Genomic DNA, 7,214 nt, shown 5'->3' on the forward strand with positions numbered 1-7,214 from the left:
AGAGATACACGAAAGCATAGATGTACACGCAGAAGCGAAATGACCCTTCTTAAGGCACTTCTGACACGTAGAAATTTCATCGATCATATCAGAAATTAAGTTATCGAAATCTTCCCTTGCTTGTTGAGACGAGGGGATATCCAGCTGCTCCCCAAAGGAAACCGGCGAAGCCCGGCCCACCTCAGAGGAGGATGATGACTCATCAAAGGCCCTCCGAGGCCACGGAAGCGGGCCCAACATGGCCCGGCACGTCCTCATTCAAAGGAGCAGAATTCCCGCCCAAGATTGGTGGCGTGCGATCAGCATGGGGTCTAAGATCATGCACCATACCAAACGAGATAGATGGTCTCGCCGACGTCCACCGGAGAGTTGCCGGCAATGTTGGACGAATAGTAACCCGCTCATGAGAAGAGATTGAGTAACCCGCCTGTTCAACATCGCGAATGCAACTTTCCGTAGCTGGATAACGATAATCCTGGCAAGCACCATAGCTCTGAAAAACTGCAAATGAGAGCTTTTTGCCAGTTGAATGAGCAGATTTGAAAGAAGACTTAGAAGGCTTAGAACGCAGGGCTAAAAACCCAAGAGCAGCATGTCTCTTTGAGGGACTCACTAGGATCCACTCAGCATCACACTCCAAATTCCAGATCTTGAACTCACGACTCCAATTAGGACCACCGTTACTCCACAGATGAAAGTAACATTTGAATTGATCGCAAGAAAAAGACCGAAGGCGAAGAATAATCATGGCAACAACCTTGCAAGAGACTTGAAATCCAAATACCTTGTCCTTTATCAAAAACACCATGAAATCAATGCCCGAACCACCAATAGCTGCTTCCAGAGCCGCAGCCACAGAATCTTCGTTCAAACGAAAATTGTGGCATCCAAACGAAACCACCATGGTGAAGATGTAGGAGTCCTCCATGGGGTGTACCGAAAAGCCCATAGATTTGAAAACTTTCTCCGCAAAAGCCAAACCCTTGGAGAAGTCCAAGCCAAGGGTGGAACCCTCCATGGAACCCATTAAAGATGGGTATGAACGTGTAGATCTCGGAACGCCGAAGAGATCCACTGGAAGGGAACTAGAATTTAGTGGCTAGTGGAGGAGATCGCCGGAAGGGGGTGGAGATCGTCGGGGTGGGGTTGTTGTGAGTATTTGATCCATGATCTATAGAGATTGGATGGAAATAAATAGGCCCCTTATGCATTCTTTCTCCCTTTGATGCCCGAATTTATGAAATTAATTTGGATGTGTAATCTTTGAGCCTACATCAAGATATTGAGTGGCAACTTCTACTGCAGTAAAACATCTGGATTTGATACCATACATGAACACGATCAAATGTGTAATAGCTTGATTTTCTCAACAAAGAAAAGAAAACATTGCACTCCTATTTAATTATGAACATGGGTTGATTACTCATTGAGGAGACGCACAACACTGTGGCCAGAGAAGCAGCAATGAAAATGAGACGAAGAATGTTGGACATCAATTACTCTTATGAGGATTTGGAACCACCACAGATTAAGGCGAGAAAGGAAGCACCACATATTAATGTTGGGGAACGTAGTAATTTCAAAATTTTCCTACGCACACGCAAGATCATGGTGATGCATAGCAACGAGAGGGGAGAGTGTGATCCACGTACCCTTGTAGATCGACAACGGAAGCGTTTGGTTGATGTAGTCGTACGTCTCCACGGCCCGACCGATCAAGCACCGAAACTACGGCACCTCCGAGTTCTAGCACACGTTCAGCTCGATGACGATCCCCGAACTCCGATCCAGCAAAGTGTCAGGGAAGAGTTCCGTCAGCACGACGGCGCGGTGACGATCTTGATGTACTACCGTCGCAGGGCTTCGCCTAAGCACCGCTACAATATTATCGAGGACTATGGTGGAAGGGGGCACCGCACACGGCTAAGAATATGATCACGTGGATCAACTTGTGTGTCTAGGGGTGCCCTCTACCTCAGTATATAAAGGATCTAGGGGAGGAGGCCGGCCGGCCCTCTATGGCGCGCCAAGGAGGAGTCCTCCTCCTAGTAGGAGTAGGACTCCTACTAGGAGGGGGAAAGAAGTGGGGAGGGAGAGGGAAAGGGGGGCGCCGCCCCCCCTCTCCTAGTCCAATTCGGACCAGGGGGGAGGAGGCGCGCGGCCCACCTCTGGCAGCCCCTCTCTCTCTCCACTAAGGCCCATATGGCCCATTACTTCTCCCGGGGGGGTTCCGGTAACCCTCCGGCTCTCCACTTTTCTCCGAAATCACCCGGAACACTTCCGGTGTCCGAATATAGCCGCCCAATATATCAATCTTTATGTCTCGACCATTTCGAGACTCCTCGTCATGTCCGTGATCACATCCGGGACTCTGAACTAACTTCGGTACATCAAAACTCATAAACTCATAATATAACTGTCATTGAAACCTTAAGCGTGCGGACCCTACGGGTTCGAGAACAATGTAGACATGACCGAGACACGTCTCCGGTCAATAACCAATAGCGGAACCTGGATGCTCATATTGGCTCCTACATATTCTACGAAGATCTTTATCGGTCAGACCGCATAACAACATATGTCGCTCCCTTTGTCATCGGTATGTTACTTGCCCGAGATTCGATCGTCGGTATCTCAATACCTAGTTTCAATCTCGTTACCGGCAAGTCTCTTTACTCATTCTGTAATACATCATCCCGTAACTAACTCATTAGTTGCAATGCTTGCAAGGCTTAAGTGATGTGCATTACCGAGAGGGCCCAGAGATACCTCTCCGACAATCGGAGTGACAAATCCTAATCTCGAAATACCCAACCCAACATGTACCTTTTGGAGACACCTGTAGAGCTCCTTTATAATCACCCAGTTATGTTGTGATGTTTGGTAGCACATAAAGTGTTCCTCTGGCAAACGGGAGTTGCATAATCTCATAGTCATAGGAACATGTATAAGTCATGAAGAAAGCAGTAGCAACATACTAAACGATCGGGTGCTAAGCTAATGGAATGGGTCATGTCAATCAGATTATTCACCTAATGATGTGATCCCGTTAATCAAATAACAACTCTTTGTCCATGGTTAGGAAACATAACCATCTCTGATTAACGAGCTAGTCAAGTAGAGGGATACTAGTGACACTCTGTTTGTCTATGTATTCACACATGTATTATGTTTCCGGTTAATACAATTCTAGCATGAATAATAAACATTTATCATGATATAAGGAAATAAATAATAACTTTATTATTGCCTCTAGGGCATATTTCCTCCAGTCTCCCACTTGCACTAGAGTCAATAATCTAGGTCACATCACCATGTGATTTAACACTAATAGTTCACATCTTTATGTGATTAGTTCACATCTTCATGTGACCAACACCCAAAGGGTTTACTAGATTCAGTAATCTAGTTCACATCGCTATGCGATTAACACCCAAAGAGTACTAAGGTGTGATCATGTTTTGCTTGTGAGAGAAGTTTAGTCAACGGGTGTGCCACATTCAGATCCGTATGTATTTTGCAAATTTCTATGTCAACAATGCTCTGCATAGAGCTACTCTAGCTAATTGCTCCCACTTTCAATATGTATCCAGATTGAGACTTAGAGTCATCTGGATTAGTGTCAAAACTTGCATCGACGTAACCCTTTACGACGAACCTTTTTGTCACCTTCATAATCGAGAAACATATCCTTATTCCACTAAGGATAATTTTGACCGCTGTCCAGTGATCTACTCCTAGATCACTATTGTACTACCTTGCCAAAATCAGTGTAGGGTATACAATAGATCTGGTACATAGCATGGCATACTTTATAGAACCTATGGCTGAGGCATAGGGAATGACTTTCATTCTCTTTCTATCTTCTGTCGTGATCGGGTTTTGAGTCTTACTCAATTTCACACCTTGTAACACAGACAAGAACTCTTTCTTTGACTGTTCTATTTTGAACTACTTCAAAATCTTGTCAAGGTATGTACTCATTGAAAAAAAACTTATCAAGCGTCTTGATCTATCTCTATAGATCTTGATGTTCAATATGTCAGCATCTTCACCGAGGTCTTTCTTTGGAAAATTCCTTTCAAACACTCCTTTATGCTTTGCAGAATAATTCTACATTATTTCCGATCAACAATATGTCATTCACATATACTTATCAGAAATGTTGTAGTGCTCCCACTCACTTTCTTGTAAATACAGGCTTCTCCAAAAGTCTGTATAAAACCAAATGCTTTGATCACACTATCAAAGCATTTATTCCAACTCCGAGAGGCTTGCACCAGTCCATAAATGGATCGCTGGAGCTTGCACACTTTGTTAGCTCCCTTTGGATCGACAAAACCTTCTGGTTGCATCATATACAACTCTTCTTCCAGAAATCCATTCAGGAATGCAGTTTTGACATCCATCTGCCAAACTTCATAATCATAAAATGCGGCAATTTGCTAACATGATTCGGACAGACTTAAGCATCGCTATGGGTGAGAAGGTCTCATCGTAGTCAATCCCTTGAACTTGCCGAAAACCTTTTGCGACAAGTCGAGCTTTGTAGACAGTAATATTACCGTCAGCGTCAGTCTTCTTCTTGAAGATCCATTTATTCTCAATTGCTTGCCGATCATCGGGCAAGTCAACCAAAGTCCATACTTTGTTCTCATACATGGATCCCATCTCAGATTTCATGGCTTCAAGCCATTTTGCGGAATCTGGGCTCACCATCGCTTCTTCATAGTTCGTAGGTTCATCATGATCTAGTAGCATGACTTGCAGAACAGGATTACCGTACCACTCTGGCGCGGATCTTACTCTGGTTGATCTACGAGGTTCAGTAGTATCTTGTTCTGAAGTTTCATGATCATCATCATTAGCTTCCTCACTAACTGGTGTAGGTGTCACAGAAACAGTTTTCTGTGATGCACTACTTTCCAATAAGGGAGCAGGTACAGTTACCTCATCAAGTTCTACTTTCCTCCCACTCACTTCTTTCGAGAGAACCTCCTTCTCTAGAAAGGATCCATTCTTAGCAACGAATGTCTTGCCTTTGGATCTGTGATAGAAGGTGTACCCAACAGTAACTTTTTGGGTATTCTATGAAGACACACTTTTTCGATTTGGGTTTGAGCTTATCAGGATGAAACTTTTTCACATAAGCATTGCAACCCCAAACTTTAAGAAACGACAACTTTGGTTTCTTGCCAAACCACAGTTCATGCAGTGTCGTCTCAACAGATTTAGATGGTGCCCTTTTAACGTGAATGCAGCTGTCTCTAATGCATAACCCCAAAACGATAGTGGTAGATCGGTAAGAGACATCATAGATTGCACTATATCCAATAAAGTACGGTTATGACGTTTGGACACACCATTATGCTGTGGTGTTCCATGTGGCATGAGTTTGTGAAACTATTCCACATTGTTTTAATTGAAGACCAAACTCGTAACTCAAATATTTGTCTCCGCGATCAGATCGTAGAAACTTTATTTTCTTGTCACGATGATTTTCCACTTCACTCTGAAATTCTTTGAACTTTTCAAATGTTTCAGACTTATGTTTCATCAAGTAGATATACCCATATCTGCTCAAATCATCTGTGAAGTTCAGAAAATAACGATACTTGCCGTGAGCCTTAACACTCATCGGACCGCATACATCAGTATGTATTATTTCCAATAAGTCAGTTGCTCGCTCCGGAGAACGGAGTCTTAGTCATCTTGCCCATGAGGCATGGTTCGCAAGCATCAAGTGATTCATAATCAAGTGATTCCAAAATCCCATCAGCATGGAGTTTCTTCATGCGCTTTACACCAATATGACCTAAATGGCAGTGCTACAAATAAGTTGCACTATCATTATTAATTTTGCATCTTTTGGTTTCAATATTATGATTATGTGTATCACTACGATCGAGATCCAACGAACTATTTTCATTGGGTGTGTAACCATATAAGGTTTTATTCATGTAAACAGAACAACAATTTATTCTCTTACTTAAATGAATAACCGTATTACAATAAACATGATCAAATCATATTCATGCTTAACACAAACACCAAATAACACTTATTCAGGTTCAACACTAATCCCGAAAGTATAGGGAGTGTGCGATGATGATCATATCAATCTTGGAACCACTTCCAACACACATCGTCACTTCACCCTTAACTAGTCTCTGTTTATTCTGCAACTCCCATTTCGAGTTACTAATCTTAGCAACTAAACTAGTATCAAATACTGAGGGGTTGCTAGAAACACTAGTAAAGTACACATCAATAACATGTATATCAAATATACTTATATTCACTTTGCCATCCTTCTTATCTGCCAATCACTTGGGGTAGTTCCGCTTCCAGTGACCAGTCCCTTTGCAGTAGAAACACTTAGTCTCAGGCTTAGGACCAAACTTGGGCTTCTTCACTTGAGCAGCAACTTGCTTGCTGTTCTTCTTAAAGTTCCCCTTCTTCCCTCTGCCCTTTTCTTGAAACTAGTGGTCTTGTCTACCATCAACACTTGATGTTTTTCTCGATTTCTACCTTCGTCAATTTCCGCATTACGAAGAGCTTGGGAATTGTTTCCGTTATCCCTTGCATATCATAGTTCATCACGAAGTTCTACTAACTTGGTGATGGTGACTAGAGAATTCTGTCAATCACTATCTTATCTGGAAGATTAACTCCCACTTGATTCAAGCGATTGTAGTACTTAGACAATCTGGGCACATGCTCACTAGTTGAGCGATTCTCCTCCATCTTTTAGCTATAGAACTTGTTGGAGACTTCATATCTCTCAACTCGGGTATTTGCTTAAAATATTAACTTTAACTCCTGGAACATCTCATATGCTCCATGACGTTGAAAACATCTTTGAAGTCCCGATTCTAAGCCATTAAGCATGGTGCACTAAACTATCAAGTAGTCATCATATTGAGCTAGCCAAACGTTCATAACGTCTGCATCTGCTCCTGCAATAGGTCCGTCACCTAGCGGTGCATCAAGGACATAATTCTTCTGTGCAGCAATAAGGATAAACCTCAGATCACGGATCCAATCCGCATCATTGCTACTAACATCTTTCAACACAATCTTCTCTAGGAACATATCAAAATAAACACAGGGAAGCAACAACGCGAGCTATTGATCTACAACATAATTTGCAAAATACTACCAGGACTAAGTTCATGATAAATTTAAGTTCAATTAATCATATTACTTAAGAA

The sequence above is a fragment of the Triticum aestivum genome, chromosome 1A (genome assembly GCF_018294505.1).
Source record: "Triticum aestivum cultivar Chinese Spring chromosome 1A, IWGSC CS RefSeq v2.1, whole genome shotgun sequence".
Classification (NCBI taxonomy): domain Eukaryota; kingdom Viridiplantae; phylum Streptophyta; class Magnoliopsida; order Poales; family Poaceae; genus Triticum; species Triticum aestivum.